This window comes from Paramisgurnus dabryanus, chromosome 9 (assembly GCF_030506205.2).
Source record: "Paramisgurnus dabryanus chromosome 9, PD_genome_1.1, whole genome shotgun sequence".
Lineage (NCBI taxonomy): Eukaryota > Metazoa > Chordata > Actinopteri > Cypriniformes > Cobitidae > Paramisgurnus > Paramisgurnus dabryanus.
The window spans coordinates 30859343-30874690 of record NC_133345.1 but is presented as its reverse complement, the minus strand read 5'-3'; the positions used below and the strand labels follow the sequence as shown (position 1 = coordinate 30874690).

The window sequence follows — 15348 nt, the reverse complement described above, 5'->3', positions numbered from 1 at the left end:
TAGAGACACCGTACAACCGTGGGTGTCAACCCAGCAAACAGGGGACGTCCCCCGGACGTCGCGAACGTCCTCTTAGGTCCGCATAAGGTCCTCAATTGGTCCGCATTGTAACGTTCGCTGGCGGACCTTCCGGGAACGTCCGCATATGGTCCGCTAAATAACGTTCGCTGGCGGACATTCCGGGGACGTCCGCACAAAGTCCGCTAAAAACCGTTTTCTGGCGGACCTTCTGGTGACGTCCGCATATGGTCCGCTAGACAACGTTCGCTGGCGGACCTTCCGGGGACGTGAAACCACTCGAAGCTTTAATATAAACCCATACACATTTAACCATGCAACATCAAAGTAAAAATGCTGTTTTTGCTATGGCTTTACTAATGAAAATCGTAATTTATAGTATCTAATATTAAGAATTTCTTAATTTATAAACTACTTAGTATGCTTTACTGACTATATTACATAGATTCCATTAAAGCTGCTTACAATTGTTCTATAATTTTATTGCATTTAAAGTAAATGAAAGATCTGGCACCTTTGTCTTTTTTAGTAAATGATTTTCTCCACTATTCCTAACACATAACTATGGTCAATAAATCGAAATCACAATGCACATATTCATGTAATAGTTAAAGAATCCACCATTGTGAAGTTACATATCACTCAATTAAATATAAATGAAGTGCAAAGACTTGTTTATTTTTATTAATATGACACATACATTAATATGAGTGTTGTGTGGTTCTTCAAGCGTTGTCTTTCTCATATATGAAGCACTGCATGATAAATAATTGTAAAAATCTATATAAATACATTATATCAAGGAAAAACAAATTTAAATCTACAACTACAGTTCAAATGTAAAACTTTTTGCATAGTTATTATTGCGAAGGATTCAAAATGCAAGCAAAGCAATGCAAACAGAAATGTAGAATGACAGTCGCTCAATCTGTTGCAAGCAATGACTTTCAAACAGCAAGTGCTAAAGAAGCCAAACACGCAGAATTACAAGTCCAACGCTGAAACTGCTGGAAAAGAACAGTGAAAAAGATACAGGTAAGACATTTACACATTTTTAGGTTTAGTATCAAATTGCAATGGTAACACTTTACAATAAGCTTGTATTTGTTAGCATTTGCTACCATGAACTAACAATAAACAATACTTCTACAATATTTATTAATCTTAGTTCATGTTAATTTCAGCATTTGCTAATCCATATTTAAAATCAAAAGTTATATATGTTAAATGTGTATTATATTTTGTTGTGGCATCTAGCGGTGAAATTGCAATCAACCTCAATTTCGAAACGCAATGAGATTCTATGGTAGCTGCCACAGGACAAAAATGTCATCGTCTGAAGCCCATGTTATAGTGCGTGCGTAAGGTCTACAATGTAGGTTATCCCTAGCCTGAGCGTAGCTCTGCGTAGCCTGATTTTTAATAGCGCTTCAGTTCTACGCGGACTTCAAGCGCTGTTACTGGTCCATTATAACCCCTCTCATCAGGTAAAAAACCATTTCCAATTGCGACGGTGAGAACAAAGATAGGCAAAGTTGAGGAGTGATTTTACTCAAAATGCAACGATTCGCTGTTTATTTACTTCCATCAGTGGCGTTCGTTACTCCTCATCCGAGGGCCGCTAATTCAAAATAAGTGTACAGAGTATCATGTGCCTTTTTCAAAATATGTGTTCTGCGTGTTGAGAGATCCTGTGTGCATCACATGTTTTGTCATAATAAGTGCCTGCTGCACACGCGTCAAAACCGTTTATGATAAAAAAGAGACGCTCACGTTCACAAAATACATGCAAGACACTCCCAAAACAGTAAACTCTGATTACACATGAGATTATGTGAGTATCTGGCAATCGTGAGTGTCTCTTTTATCATAAACCCTTTAGACGCATCTGCAGCAGGCACTTATTTTGACATGACACGTGATGCACATAGGATCTCTCAAAGTGCAGAACACATATTTTGAAAAAAGAAACCACACACATGAACGCTTAGGTTACTCATGTAACCCCGGTTCCCTGAAATAACGGGAACGAAGCATTGCGTCAGTTTGCTGACGCTATGGGGGAAACTCCTGTTTACTCCGTGATTGAAGCCTATTGGTTAACGTCTGTAGAAAATACAGACCAATGACGTTTGAGCCCGCGCGGGGGCGTGGCACACGTCCCTATATAAGCCGGTGAAATACGTCAAGAGCTCATTATTATTCGACTGAAGCGCGCAGCCGAATAACACTCGCTGCGTAGACGTTTGTAGCACGGCCAGCGACGCAATGCTTCGTTCCCGTTATTTCAGGGAACCGGGGTTACATGAGTAACCTAAGCGTTCCCTTTCAATACGGTTCACTTCGCATTGCGTCAGTTTGCTGACGCTATGGGGGAACGTAATCCCATCCCGCCGTGCATACACAACGGACTGAGGTGCCCTTACCGGAGAGACACTGCATGTGGCCCTAACCCAGCATATACATAGCTCTAGCGAGCGCAAGTGTAAGCACCATATATGAGACAGTAATACGCATACAGTGAAGTTTCTAAACGCACCATGATGCATATACAATAGAGCACGAGACGGCGGGTTCCCTGAGCGCGCCGCGAGCTGTGCATGATCTATTAATAGGTAGCCATGACGGTGAGCTAGCAACGCACCGTGAAGGCATACAGAAACGCAATCGCGTGAATCATTAAGCCGATAAGACCTGTGCTTGTAAGGCAGGGACATCCAGGCTATAAAATCTGACAAACGTAGACGGCGAGGACCAGCCGGCCGCGTTACAAATGTCAACGATAGAAATCCCCGTAGACCAAGCCCAAGATGAAGCCATACCCCTCGTGGAGTGAGCTTTTAAACCAACTGGACAATGTTCATTCAGGGAGGCGTAAGCCAAAGCAATGGCTTCGACGATCCATTTAGATAGCCTCTGTTTAGTGAGCGGCATACCTAAGGAATGTTGTGCGAAGCTTACGAACAGCTGATCTGACTTGCGGTATGAGGCAGAACGGTCCGTGTATATTCTTAACGCTCTGACGGGGCAGAGCGTGTTCGGGGTTTGTCGCCGTCCGCCGTTGGAAGGGCGAGAAGTGAAACCACCTGAACTCTAAATGGCGTGGTCAAAACTTTAGGAATGTATCCCGCTCTCGGTCTAAGGATCACTTTGCTATCGTTAGGACCGAATTCCAGACACGACGGGTCAATTGAAAACGCGTGTAAATCGCCCACTCGTTTAACCGATGCCAACGCCAGGAGGAGAGCGGTTTTAAACGAGAGAGCGCGCAGGTCAGCCTGCTCGAGGGGCTCGAAAGGGGGACCGCGCAGCGCTTTCAGGACCGTGGACAGATCCCAAGACGGGACCGTGTTAGGTCGCGGTGGGTGTAGTCTGCGAGCGCCTCTGAGGAATTTAATGATTAGATCATGTTTTCCCACGGTGCGACCGGCGATAAGGGCGTGATTCGCCGTTATCGCCGCCACATACACTTTAAGCGTCGAGGGCGCGCGACCGCTGTCCAGCATTTCCTGCAGAAAGGAGAGAATATGCTCCACTTCACAGGTGTTTGGGTTTAAGTCTTTCGTCGTGCACCAATCAGAAAAAATAGACCACTTTTGAGCGTAAAGGCGCCTGGTAGATGGGGCCCTAGCTTCAGTTAGAGTATTTAACACTCGTCCTGAAAGGCGTGAAGGTTGCCGTTCAGAGACCAAACGTGTAGATTCCATAGCTCCGGCTGTGGATGCCATATCGTCCCTCTCGCCTGAGATAGGAGGTCTTTCCTCAGCGGTACTGGCCATGGTGCTGATGTTTTCAGCTGCCATAGGTCGGGGAGCCACGGTTGATTGTGCCAAAACGGAGCGACCAGAATTATCGCGCATTTCGTCTCTCTTATCCTCTGAAGGACCTGTGGTAACAGGGCCACCGGAGGAAAAGCATACAGAAGACACGCCGGCCATGCTTGCGACAGGGCATCGTGATGTCTCGAGAAGAAGATCGGGCAATGCGCGTTCTCGTCTGATGCAAACAGATCGATCTCCGCCCGGCCGAAGACGGTCCATATTCTCTCGACCGTCTGAGGATGCAGTCTCCATTCTCCCGGCGGCGGACCGTTGCGCGAGAGAATGTCTGCACCCGTATTGGCTACACCCGGTACGTGAGTCGCTTTTAACGAACGTACGTTCGCGTGAGCCCATAATAAAAGCCGTTTCGCCAGCCTGGATAGGGAGCGAGATCTCAGCCCTCCTTGGTGGTTTATGAACGAAACCACCGTCATACTGTCCGACCGCACTAGAACGTGTTGATGTTGGAGTTTCGGTCGAAAGTGTCGTAGCGCTAAGATAACCGCCCACATCTCGAGGTGGTTGATATGTAGCTGAGACAACTGGTTGTTCCACGCACCGAAGGCGAGCTCGCCGTCGCAGTGAGCGCCCCAACCCGTCGCAGACGCATCCGTAGTCACCACTTTCCTCCTGCTCACGGAGCCGAGCTCCGTGCCCGAGAGGAAAAGGTGAGGGGATGTCCATATCGAAAGCGCTTTCACGCAGCTGTACGTGATTTTGATTAATAAGCGGCCCGACAACCAAGCACGGGGCGGAACTTTCGCTTTCAACCAAAACTGAAGCGGCCTCATGAACAGCATTCCCAACGGTATTAGTGGGGATGCTGCTGCCATCAGACCCAGCATTTTCTGGAATCGTTTGAGAGGGAGATGTGAACCCGCTTTGAACGATGCCGCCTCGCGTCTGACCGTGAGCGCGCGTTCCTGTGTAAGCCATGCCCGCATCTTTAATGAGTCGAGCGTCGTGCCTAAGAACGTGATTCGCTGCGTGGGGGTGAGCAAACTCTTCTGGAGGTTGATTTTGAACCCCAAATTCTCCAAATGCTGGAGTACAACGGTCTTGTGCGCAGTAATTTCCCTCTCTGACTGTGCCAGAATAAGCCAATCGTCGAGGTAATTCAATATGCGGATGCCGCTCTGTCTGAGAGGGGCGAGAGCCGCATCCGCACATTTGGTAAATGTGCGTGGTGCCAGAGATAATCCGAAGGGCAGAACTTTGTACTGGTATGCTGTCCCGTCGAACGCGAATCTTAGGAACGGCCTGTGACGTGGCGCTATCGGAATGTGAAAGTAAGCGTCTTTCAGATCCACTGATATGAACCAATCGCCCGGTCGAATTAACGCCATGATTCGTCTGGCTGTAAGCATTTTGAACGGCCGTTTGGCAAGAGCGCGATTCAAAACGCGTAGATCCAATATCGGTCTGAGGCCGCCGTCTTTCTTTGGAACGAGAAAATAACGACTGTAAAAGCCTGATTCGCTTTGATCCGCCGGGACCGTCTCTATCGCGTCTTTTAGTAATAAAGAACGCACCTCTTCCCTGAGGATCTGTATACGATCGTCTGGGACAGTGGTGTAGAGAACGCCGCGAAACCGGGGTGGTCTCCGGGCGAATTGAAGTGAATAACCGTGTTGGATTACGTTTAGAATCCAGCCCGGCATACCGGGGGTGGATTGCCAAACGTGAAATTTGACGGCGAGCGTCGATATGCTTATGGACGTTAAGCCGTGTGTGTGTGTTTGTGTGTACAGAGGAGGAAATTTGCTCTTTTTGTGAAAAGGTAAAAATTTGTGTTTCGCTGTTACAGCGAGGGTGTGTCCAGCGCCCGAGGGGACTGAAACACGCAGAACTTTCGAGGGCGGGCCGGCCGAAGCGGGACCAGAGCCTCTTTTCCTCCTCAGACTCTCTTCAGGGAGGCGGTGCCGGCGTCGGGTCCAGCGTAATCCTAGGACGGGGACCGCGGCGTCGAAGGGCCAGATCAGTCGCGCTGCGCAGGTTTTGAAAGGTCGACGGGTCCGGACCTGACTCGTCCATGTCACGGAGGAGTTTTGCCTGGTATACCTGCAGTACCGCCATCGTATGGAGAGCGGATGCAGCGTGTCCGTCGGCGGCGTAGGATTTCGACGCCAGGGTCGATGTCAGGCGACAGGGCTTCGACGGATGGTTCAACTTAGCCCTCCATCCGCCGGCTGAAGACGGGCAGAGATGGGCGGCGACAGTTTCCTCGAGCGGCGGCATCTTAGAGTAGCCGTGTTCGTCGGCGCCGTCCACTACGGAGAGGACGTGGGAGACGGCGCTCTGAGCTCGGGTGGAGTGGGGAGCACGCCAGGATTTGGTGAGCTCCTGGTGAACCTCAGGGAAAAACGGCGCCTGCCGTTGGCGGGATGATTGACGGCGCCCGGGCTGCAGAAACCACTCGTCCAACCGGCTGAGTTGAGGCTCTGACGGCGGCGACCACTTGATATTGAGCTCCGCCGTAGCTTGCGTCAAGATGCGGATGAGCTCAGAGTCGTGAGGACGCGACTCGGTAGGTTCATCGGCGGCGGCTGCGTGGGCGTCGTCATCCGAAGCCGCCCAATCCTCCAACTCCTCAGAGGATGACATCATCTCCAAGTTGTCACCGGACCCAAAGGAAACCATGCCGCTAGCACTCGGCAGGGGGCGTAAGTCCTCACGGGCGAAGGTGACAGGATGACGGCGGGGAGACAGAGCACGCGGGGGATGAGCCGGCGTGGACTCGGTCTCAGGGTGTCTTCCAGCTTCACGGCTCCGCTGCTGTTTAGGCGGGAGAGCACGGGAAGCCTTCCGTTTAAAGATCTCGAGGCGGGAGCGCAGCACCGCGATAGGAAGGAGCTCGCAGTGGGCGCAGCCCGCCTCAGTGAGTACGGCCTCGGCGTGGGCAGGACCCAGACAGATGACGCACTCTTTGTGGAAATCCTCCACGGGCAAAGGGGCTCGGCAGGAGCCGCAATGCCGAAGCGACATTATCTCAACGCGCTTCTGCTCTTTTAGATACTCTTGTAGGCTCACCGGAAAGCGGCAGGGGAACACGCTGGTGTGTTGTAGTCCGCTGCAGTGCTTGGATCGACGGCGAGTAAGGGCTTCTTCTTCGGAGCAGCGAGAAGGTTCGCGCTGAAGGAGAAAAGTAATGAGCTCTTGACGTATTTCACCGGCTTATATAGGGACGTGTGCCACGCCCCCGCGCGGGCTCAAACGTCATTGGTCTGTATTTTCTACAGACGTTAACCAATAGGCTTCAATCACGGAGTAAACAGGAGTTTCCCCCATAGCGTCAGCAAACTGACGCAATGCGAAGTGAACCGTATTGAAAGGGAACTACATACATGTTGTGACGAACTTCAAATCGAGTGCCCTCAAAAAAAGAAGTCACCGGCCGCCACTGCTGTTGGTCTTCTCAAAACATACACAACAATCTGCTGTTTCTTCATTTGTGAGTTAAACTGGCCAAGCTGTGTGTTTGTATCACATTTACGATGATGTTACGGCAGTAGAGGGGACGCAACTGTAACAATAAGCCTATAATCAGAGGTGCACATAACTTTTTTTGTCCTGGTTCTAAAAGGAGCACCTGGAGAGCTTGCTCTCTTCCATTGGTAAAAAATGAAGCCGCCAGTGTCGCCGCTGACATCTTGGGTCTTGAGTCTGCGCAGTAGCAATTTCGGGACCAGTCCTGCACAGTAGTGAGCAGGATGTAAAGCCGCGAAATCAAGGCCCCGCCCTCACTCTCCCAGAATGTGCATACACAGCTGTCAATCATGACGTGACAACACCGTTTTATAGCATTAACTAACTAACTAAAAACAAACTTATTTTAAAAACAAACACTTGAATTTACATCAGCATGATAAAACCTACAGTAAATGACAAAAAACAGCTTGGTCTCAAGTCCCATTAAATAACATGGGGGAGGCGGGGTTTATGACCTATACTGGGACCAGTCACTGGGGAGTGATCGAGATGTTATGAAATCCCTTATGTTGCAGTAAATTAGCTAACTATGTAACAAAATTTCAGCAACGTTGCTACGCTGGAATTGTTTCTAATCGCGCATACACACCCTTATGTGCACCCCTGCCTATAATCTCACCCACTCTGAAGCGATACTAAACTGTACTGGAAAAGCAATGAAAGCGGTATGAGCTGCATTGTGCCGAGCCAAGTTGTACCCTACATTGGAAAAGCGCCATATTATGACATCAGACCCTGCCTGGAACACAGAAAAGCATGAGACAGTAAAGATGTTTGGTTGTGTTTGAATGCTTTCTCTGAACAAATTCCCCATGAACTATGCATGTAAACGAAATTAACCAAGCTACCTATTCTGTCTTTCCCCTTCTTATACATCCTGTAAAACCATAGCCAGAAAACCCACCATCTCAGCTTGTTATTAACAATATACTTATTTGTTCAAACAAATATAACTATATAACCTGCTATACAAGTCAAATATACAAATATAACTTATTAATAATCTTATTAACAAATATTACCAAATTAAACTATTTTAGCCAGGGAAACTTAAATGGCACTACACTGAAATGTCATATACTGGTATGGTTATAAAAGTATAAATTTTGACTCACAGCTCAATATGGTGGCCTGCAGGTCTTCATTCTTGATGGGATTCAGAAACTGAACTACTGTGTCTTCACAGACAAATAATCCAAAATCAGCCTAAGAGTGTGGAGTAAACAGCATCAAGCCTCTCTTTAATAGGGAACTCATCTATAAAAACAAACACTTGTTATACTTTTATGAATTATCAAGTTGTACAACACACAGCAATAAGGATTTAGACAAACAATCACAGATTTTATTAATTTTATTGTTTTGTCTAATATATATAGAAACAACTTGTGTTGTAAAAGAAAAGATGACAGCATATCTCTTTATCACGTGCCAGTATAGGCCCTGACTGCACGTGAGAACATTTGAATTATCTGGCACGAGGCCTCACACGTCATACTTCAACTGACACAACGGTCTCGATGGTAGGAATAAGCAAAAGCTCCTTTAAATTTCGTCATTTTTTTTTATACACATCCCGTTTATTTTGTAGTTAATTGTTAGATAAGTTAGTAATTTCGTAAATTTTTCATTACAGGGTAAGATTTCGTTACCATATACAGTAAATATTGGTTCAAGAGGGCAGTTTGATAACTCAGTCGAGGTTTGTAAATGGTAAATAACTTATTCGAGGTTTGTAGCCATATTTAAGTAACTCGCTTACTTTGTTTCAGTGTTTGAGTAAATGGTATAATGTTATTAAGTAATAATTAATATAAGTTACTGCGCGAGCTCATTACGGCCGTTTCTCAATCCGAAGGCTACTGGAGGTGGCATATGTAGGCTGTATACGTCATCAAGACAGATTTAAGAATATTAACAATTCTAAAGTTGACTATTATTCTTAGTTAATCGTAAATTGTTGTAATATGCGTATGACTTGCGAATGTAATGCTCATTTAACTTAAATAAACCAGGCTTGATGACGTATGCAGCCTGCATATGCGACCTCCGCAGGATGCAGCCTTCCGTTTCAGAAACGGCCTACAAGTGTGAGCGTGCGCGAGATTCTGTCTGAATTGATTCTTTAGTAATGGCAAAGCAAAAATTTACTGTCGTGGTGATTAAACGCATTTTAAAGTTTAAATTAAAACGCCTAACTTACCTTTCCAGGGGTTTCTGTTCCTGCAGTCTTTCAGGGGTGCTGGCGCGTATGACGATGCGGACATGAACAGCATACTACAGTATACCGCCACCTACTGTACTGTAGTACAATAACGTGTAGGATTGAATACTGTGCCAAACGCAGTAAAAAAAAAAAAAGCCATTTAATTCATTGTAAAAACAATGGACATGCCAGTTCAAGTAACTTGTGGGCTAAATCACCAAAATAAGTTTGTAGATGTGGTTCAATTATTTTTAATGTGCAGCATAATGAATCAGCCTGAATGCATGTAGCCTATGAACATATTGTTTAGACTTTATTTTTAAACCTTTATCTGGTGTATGGTTAAACCTTATGATGGTAGCAATTGAATACAAATCTTAAACTGAATCAAATCTCTTATAATAATACATAAAATCTCTGGGACGGTTGGGGGTACATCAGGGTAACATTTAAGCAGCTTAATTTTTTTAATTCTTTTATATATTTTGATGTGTATATATATATATTTACTTTCTTTATTTTGTTTTCTCAGCTTTTAAACATCTAAACATGTCCTCCAAAAAGGTAAGTTCAGCACCAGATCAGCTTATCTTATACTGTAATATTGATACTGGTTTGAGAAAAACTAAGATTAAACATCCTACATGTTTCCAGGAAAAAGGAAAAACATTGGAAAACAATTTTAGCCTAAGGTTTGAGAATAAAGCCAATGGTCCTCTATTAAGGCTAACTGTGTATATTGCCTTTGAGGACTGCAAGCTGAACTTACAGATTTATATGGACTTTACTTACAGGTTTCCTGTGCTGTTTTGCTCCATTTTACTGAACAAAATAAGGCTGAGGTAGCACCATCCTTGTGGTTAGAGTGAAAGAATGTGGTAAGATTTTATCCATGTTTTATAAAATACAAATAAACATGAACAACATGGTCAGCTACATATAAAAAATAAAAATAATCAAACATGCTTGTTTTTATCTGAAGGGTATTGAGACCAAAATAAACAATGTGCCATTCTGGACAAACAGCTGTGGACAATATGCAGTCAGAGTAGCCCATTTTCTCACACAGGTAAAGTATGCAAAGTAATACCAAACTTCTTTTTAACCTCAACAAATACTGTCAAGCCAAATATACAATGTTTGTATGAGGTACTGTGCAAAAGTCTTAGGCCAGCATGCTACCATTAAATTTGTGGTTTTTGCAATTGTGTAGTGATCATATATCATTATATCTCAGTTTCTTTATTAGGATACAACCAGAAAATACAGAAAATGTGTATGTAGTATTAAAAACAGTATAAAAGTTTAAGCTGAAGTGTCAAGTTTTTAGGGTAAACTCCCCTTTCACTTGAGCAATAGCAGGCAACTGCAGGATCTCTTAAACCTAAATAAAATCAAATCCTAATTCTAATCAATGACTTCAGTCTCCTCAAAAAAGCTCAAGATGTGTTTTGTGCCAAGAGAAGTCACATTAAATATGACTGATGTCTGAAGAAGACATTTAGTTCTAAAAAAAAATTTATTTTTAATTTTGAGTACATATTTCCTGTATTTTCTGTTTGTATCTTAATAAAAAAAGTGAAAAATAAAATATGGATGGACATTAAAACTTTGCTAAAACAACAAAGCTGGTGATGGTGGCCTAAGACACTTGTACAGTAATGTATATTGACCAAGAGTTGGAATGATCAAGAAAAATACATGTTGTCTATCCATATTTTCTTTAAATGCACATTTATTCACAGTTCAGTAGGACAGTAAATTATCTAAGGGTAAAATCATTATTGAAGGTGATTTAATTGTCACTACATTCATTGTTACATGATTTAAAACAGTGGGAATCATTGTGTAAGTTTCTTAATAATATCAAATACTTCTTTTTTGTCTTTCTAGACCTGAGGATAAGATTTCCAGTTTGAAAGTGAAGAAAATGAATCATTATTAACAGCAAATAGGAGTATTTCTCAGCTGAAAAGCCAGGTGAAACTATAAGGTCACTATGATTCACTTTCATATTATCATTCTTTTCAGATTTTTTTCCCTGTGTTTTTTTTGTTAGATGAGGAGCAACCAGTAAGAAAAAGCAAAAAGATGTTTTGATGTTGCCTGAGGCACCTTATTGTGAGTACATTGTAATGTTATTAGTCATTTAAATTGTTATACTTCTGTGGAATTAAGAAACAATATATTTAATCTCAGTCTACAGTATTTGTAGTATAATGATGATTACTTGATTTAAATTTATTAATTGTTATATGCCTTGAGTGACTTACAAATGATTAATTGTTTTTATTGTTTACAGTTCCATTTCATGCACAATCACAAATGCAGCACATCAATCAATTTCTTCCAACCAGCGAATCAAGGTACACTATTTTGTTATTTTTTTATCTTAAATTATTGACATTGGTTTTCTTCCAGACAGACTTGTTGTTCATTTATTTTACTGGTATAGTTAGTAATGTTATTAATGTTTCAAAACACCTTCTTGAAAGAAATCTTGGAGTGGAGAATCATTCTGAAAGTAGACCAAATCCAGGACAACATCACAACAGTGGTCGGAAAAATGCAGCAAGCCAAGCTGACTTTCAAAAGATGGTATGTGCCATAAAACACGCAACATTACTAGTCACTGCTGACTTTTTACCCATGTTTACTACGGATTGTTTTTGTTTGTAGATTCGTTATCTGTTTCTTCAGAGGGGAGGCAGTTTGGGAGATGGGAATTAGGAGGATGCTACAGTTACACAGGGCAAATTTCAGCAGCTCAGTTTCAAACTTGCAACTAACATTGAGTTAAAGTGAGTCTGTGTGAATATACTCTACATATTATACTTTAATATGCCTTTAACACAAAAAACTACAATAATATCAAAGATCAATATAATAAGACAACTTATATTATTTTATGTCATAGTAAAATATTGTGTGTGTGTGTGTGACCTATGCTCTCTCTGAGATGTGTATGTTCACTTTGTAGCTGGTCAGGGTGGAAGACCAGCTGACGTACCAGTTTTGCCAGGTTAAAGGACCAGCTTAAACCAGCTAAGACAGCCAACCAACTTAGCCAAGGTGGTATATGCTGGTGGGTCAGCTGGTCTTCCCGCCTGACCAGCTAAGACCAGCTACAAAGTGGCTAAAACCTCTGTAAAACAATCCTGCTACACCAGCCTGACCAGCTGAAACCATACTGGGAGTATTCATATTCATATCGATTTGCATTTACAAATAAAATAGGTAACATACAGTACTGTGCAAAGTCTAGGCCACCATCACCAGCTTTGTTGTTTTAGCTAAATTTAAATGCCCATCCATATTTATTTTTTACTCTTTTTATTAAGATACAAACAGAAAATACAGGAAATATGTACACAAAATTAAAAACATCAGTCAGTATTTAGTGTGACTTCTCTTGGCACGAAACACATCTTGAGCTTTTTTGAGGAGACTGAAGTCATTCGATTAGAATTAGAAAGGATTAAATTTTATTTATGTGTAAGAGATCCTGCAGTTGCCTGCTATTGCTCAAGTTGAAGGTGAGTTTACCCTAAATACTTTAAACTTCAGCTTAAACTTTTATACTGTTTTTTAATACTACATACACATTTCCTGTATTTTCTGGTTGTATTCTAATAAAGAGACTGAGAAATAAACATATGATCACTACACAATTGCAAAAACAACAAATCTAATGGTAGCATGCAGACTTTTGCACAGAACTGTATGTCCACATTTAGCCACCTTTACTTTGAGTGAACTGTAACAGCAACTATAATGCCATAAACATTCAATACTAAGGTAAAAGAGAGTTGTGCATGCTTTCTAGTTTTAGCACAGAATTCTGTCTCCCTTTTAAATGTTTGCTACAGATTTTTTGCAAGAAATTTTTGTCCAACCTAAAAACAACTTGTACTGACATATATTAAAATACATCAGTGCCCTTTGTTTTTTTTTTACATCAGATTGCACACAAGTAATGTTTTAGTAAGGCATGTTTGTTAAAACTGGTTATATTTCATAATTAAACTGAGGCATAGTCCTGGTTTAAGCTCCTTGTCTGGGAAACCACCCCAATAAATACTTAACTTTTGAATGTGTTCGTTTCGTTGTTTTAGGTTAGAAGACCACGGAAATATTTGACATCGGAGTCCAGCAGACAGCCAGAGACACGCACACACACGCAGCTGAAGCGCGTTTGACTGACGCGTACGGGAGATCCGGCACGCGCACGAGAGCTCGCGCACGCTCACACAAACACGGAGCACAGGATAATAACAACTGTTTAATTAAAATAAAAGAACTTTGTGGTATACAATGTTTAGCGTGTCTGATTTCATTGGTTAGCAAGGAAATAAAACGACGTGCTGAGGACTTTAGGCGAACGTCCCCTAAAAGTCCCGAAAGTCCGCTGACCGTCCCGCGAACGTCCTCGCAAAAGTCCGGAGGACGTCCTCGCGGAAGTCCGCTCGACGTAACGGGAACCATACACGATGACGTTCGGGGGACGTTCGCCTAAAGTGCTTAGCATGTTATTTAGCTTACAAAAAAGGTCCCCATGACGTCCCCTAAAAGTCAATAAAGTCCCCAAAGCGTCATTTTGAACGTCCGGAAGACGTTTTTGCGGACGTTCGCAGGACGTCAAAAGAACCCTACACGATAACGTCCGGGGGACGTTCGCAGATGCCATTTAGGGGACGTCCTGGGGACCTTTTTTTGTTTGCTGGGAATACACAGTATAGTAAGCACGGAAATTACTCTTTTTAGAGGAATCAAATACCGTTCGCCACTATAGTGAGGTCGCATAGCCGACAGTATTACACAGTATGTTTGGATAAACAGCACACAGAAAACATTTCAGGGCAGTCCAGCCGAGGCGCGACATAACCCCTTTTTCCCAGACAGTTTCGTTCTCTGTTGATGCAGCTGTGCTGCGGAGACCAGAGCTCAGCCGTTCAGGTGCACAAGCCTCAGTAGTGACGGTGACCGAACGGCTCACGGAGCAGGGTAGTATGTCTAGGTGGTTAATGTCAGACTGAACCCATCGCAGAGAGGAAGTCTGCCGTGAGGCCCGCGGTTTTGCCGTTTATTAAAAGGGCAGAAAAACCGGGTATATATATAAGAATGTACCAATATTCAGCGCACTGATATAGGACGGGACTGAATAAAGGGAGGTATTCGGGCCTCAGTATATTATAAACAAATTCGTTCTGCCTCTGATTCCGTCTAAACCAGAGAGAAATTACCAGGCAGACGAAAAATGAGCTATCTGAAGTGAGATCGGCTCAGGCCAGTAAAGCTCTATAATAAGTGTTTTAGCGCTCCAATAGAGGCGTGTCCGCCTTATCGAGCAGACGAATGAGATCGTGCCGCTCCAGGAGGGGAGGGGCATGAAGCTCTCTTATAATGAGTGTTCTTGGTGCTCCAATAGCGGCGAATCGGCCCTATCGAGCAGACGAATGAGATCGCGCCGCTCCAGGAGGGGAGGGGCATGAAGCTCTGTAATCGTTGAACACTGGACAGCTGCATTTAGAGGCAGCGAGCCGTAATACCGCGTGCTAGCTAAGCCGTTAAGAGACCTCACCACTGTGGGGAAAGGAGCGAGGGACTCCGCGAGCGTGGAGCACGAGTGGCTGTGCTATGACAGAGACAGGGGCAGACCGCCCGTGTTTGCTTGTCGTATGCATCTATCCAGGTCTACGGTTCCCCGCTTGTTCATCTCAACAAGAGAGGAACGGCAGAGGGGAGCAGCAACACAGACAGAACAGCCATGCGTCGTGACGGTATCACCCGATGCACTCGGGGGATTAATATATG

General features: G+C 43.8%; 2 long non-coding RNA genes across 21 annotated transcripts; one reads left to right on the top strand and one right to left on the bottom strand.

Moving 5' to 3' along the window:
* Positions 1-344: 344 nt before the first annotated feature.
* On the top strand, positions 345-13783 carry LOC135739798 (uncharacterized). Of its 20 annotated transcripts, none has more exons than XR_010529025.2 (11): positions 8718-8851; positions 8965-9030; positions 9540-9647; positions 10067-10098; positions 10329-10412; positions 10517-10603; positions 11428-11655; positions 11837-11900; positions 12030-12132; positions 12214-12335; positions 13650-13783. It is a non-coding gene; the product is annotated as an uncharacterized lncRNA (long non-coding RNA). The 20 variants fall into 20 exon arrangements; XR_010529017.2 differs by having other exon boundaries at positions 8965-9041; XR_010529021.2 differs by having other exon boundaries at positions 8965-9059.
* On the bottom strand, positions 7321-9658 carry LOC135739800 (uncharacterized). Its single transcript, XR_010529033.2, has 3 exons — positions 9532-9658; positions 8444-8585; positions 7321-8067 (listed from the first exon to the last, which is right to left on the bottom strand). It is a non-coding gene; the product is annotated as an uncharacterized lncRNA (long non-coding RNA).
* Positions 13784-15348: the final 1565 nt, after the last annotated feature.